The sequence below is a fragment of the Myotis brandtii genome, unplaced genomic scaffold, assembly GCF_000412655.1.
Source record: "Myotis brandtii unplaced genomic scaffold, ASM41265v1 scaffold7581, whole genome shotgun sequence".
Classification (NCBI taxonomy): domain Eukaryota; kingdom Metazoa; phylum Chordata; class Mammalia; order Chiroptera; family Vespertilionidae; genus Myotis; species Myotis brandtii.
Window position 1 is genome coordinate 5,329 of NW_005371029.1, and position 2,838 is coordinate 8,166.

Sequence of the window (2,838 nt, forward strand, 5' to 3'; positions counted from 1 at the left end):
CACCTCCTGACCCCCCCCCATGCACGAATCTTCATGCACCAGGCCCCTAGTCATTAACATAAAATAATAGAACATTTTAATAAAAATTAATGTTTTTTCTTGAACATTAACTTACTAGACATGGAATAACTGCACAAATTAATAAGCGTAATGCAAATAAATGTACTTTTCTTGTTCTCTGAAAGTGAAATATTTCCTGCTGCCCACACCAAACAAGTCAGTCCAAGAAAGACTAATGATGTGGCAATGGGCTGCTAAAATATTCACTGCTAGTATTAGTGGAGAGAACTGGTGCGCCTGCGCGTAAGGCTCATAGGGAAATGAATGCAACATAATTATAGTAATCAGTCATTCGTAAACATTGTATTTCATTATTAATAATTATACATAACAGGATATTGTAAAAATTAAGTCTCCAAATTTTTATTAAAACGTTTCTTACATACCGTTATATTGGGCCGCAAACTTACACGTTGTGGGCTGCATGTGGCTGTGGGCTGCGAGTTTGACATGCTAGATTCTAGATGAATGGTAATGGGGACTTAAACTAGGGGATGGTAGCTGGGTGAGACTGGAAGATATTTGTAGACAAAGGATCCAGAAAAGATGGGATATGACTGCTGGTTCTGGAATCTACCCTCTCTCTCTTCAATGCAGTAGAAGGTGAAATCACCCTAGCTGATCACAGGAGTGTATGGAGAATAGTAGTATTTGACAGGTGCCAAACCCACTGAGTGTGAGGGAGTAGCTAGCTATTGTTAATTATCATTACAGGCATAAACAGAAAAAAAGAATGGTAGAGAAAAGATAAAATTATAGAATTTCCATAAGAACTACCATTATAAAGGAGAAGGGTGATTGATTTAAAGTTATAGCATGGAGGAAGGTGAAAGAACACAGAATACTTACTATGCTTAGATTCCTCGCCATTTGAGTTAATACTTTGGGTACTTGGCCCTGTTAAAATTCACATGTTTATATGATTACCTAGTACTTTCTTTAAACAAATAGAATCTGATCTTGAAGATAAATATTAGGCAAAAAACATTAAAGCCTTATAATGTTTATAAGCTAAAGTTCAAACTCCTGAGAAATTAAGAAGCCTTCAAACTTGCCTCCTCACCAGTCTCTTTTCTTTCTGGTTTTATCTTCAGCATCTTTCCCTTGTGCACATGTAGCTTACCCACATCTAACTCTAGTGTTTCCCAACAAGCCAAGTGTTAGGTAAGAAACATTGTACATTGTGGCATTTCAGATAACCAGATTTGGGACTGAAAGAAATGTTTCTTTAAATTTAATATTTAACTGCCTTTCAGATCTGCTTTAAATCCCCCCTCTTCCTCATCTAGTTAAGTGATCTTTATTTGGCTGTGAAATTCAAAGGCTTGAGTACTTCACAGAAAAGGCAGGTGACACCAACAGAGGAGAGAGATAAATGCAGTTTAGCACAAGCAAGCTTTATTCACATAAAAATTTTGTGAATAAAAAAATTTATTGAAACAATGTATAACTCCCCACCATACAGTTCATGTTAAAAATGATGAAATTACGGGCATCATTGTTACAGGTGAGCTGTAACAGGTATACCTAGCAAACCCCTTCCAGTCATGGACGCATTATGTCAATTTATGGGGAAAATGTGAGATTCCATGTTGGAAAATACTTGTAGGATGCAGGAATCAATTTTTACTTTAAAAGATGGAGAAAAAGAGTCAACTTGTATATTGAATCCTCATTATTAGAGTGATTATATGGCAACAAAATCTGTGAGACAAGTTTATAGTTGAATTCTTTGGAAGTCTGTATAACTGAGAAGGAAGGAAAGAAGAATCTGTTAGTTTTTCTGACTTTCTGATTCTCCACATAAAAATATAAAACTTAAAATTTTTCCAGCTTACTCAAACTGAATGCCATCTTATTATTTTTAATACCATTTACTTTCCATATTTATTTTTGCCTGAAGTGTCACCCTTAGGGATGGGCTTTTAGATTTGATATTACTGATTTAATCTCTCTCATCAAACCTTAGAAGGAAACAACCACATAATTAGTTATTCCATTTTCTACCCCAGGAAGCAGGAGATATAAAATAAATATAATAGTCTCTGACCAAAAGATTCATTGTCATTGTCTTTTAGTTGAGAAATGAGTTTTCTTTTTTTTTCCCCATGGATATCAAAACATCTGAATTAATTTCAAAATACTTAAAAATGTTTTCACATATATAATACATACTGTTTATCTAATAATACATAATACTAGTATAGGAGAAAATGAGTTAATCTTTGGATTAGGTTTAATATGTTATATATACAGTGCATCCCAAAAATGTATACACACCTTGACTGATTATACAATCAGTGTTTATTAACATACAGCTCAATTTCAGAATTTAGAAGTATCTACAGAAATGAATAGTTTTTTTGTCAATGCCTGTTTTCAACTGATGACCTTTCTGGTCCAGGCACTGCTAATAATGTGAAACAATCACAAACATAAAGAATCACTTAGTTTGTTATATTCCACAAATGAGTGAGATCATGTGGTATTTATCTTTCACTGACTGTCTTATTTCTCTTAGCATAATGCTCTCCAGTTCCATCCATGCTGTTGCAAATGGTAAGAATTCCTTCTTTTTTACAGCAGCATAGTATTCCATTGTGTAGATGTACTACAGTTTTCTAATCCACTCATCTGCTGATGGGCAGTCATTGAGTTAGAACAGTGATGGCGAACCTATGACACGCGTGTCAGAGGTGACACGTGAACTCATTTTTTTGGTTGATTTTTCTTTGTTAAATGGCATTTAAATATATAAAATAAATATCAAAAATATAA

The 2,838-nt window shown here is 34.1% G+C and overlaps 1 protein-coding gene across 1 annotated transcript in view; it reads left to right on the plus strand.

Annotated features, from left to right (window-relative positions):
* The window catches only part of LOC102255969 (cell surface glycoprotein CD200 receptor 1), a gene marked incomplete at both ends in the record, with an annotated part of 25,667 nt that overhangs the window by 4,902 nt on the left and 17,927 nt on the right, over positions 1–2,838 (plus strand). The window lies entirely within an intron of this gene.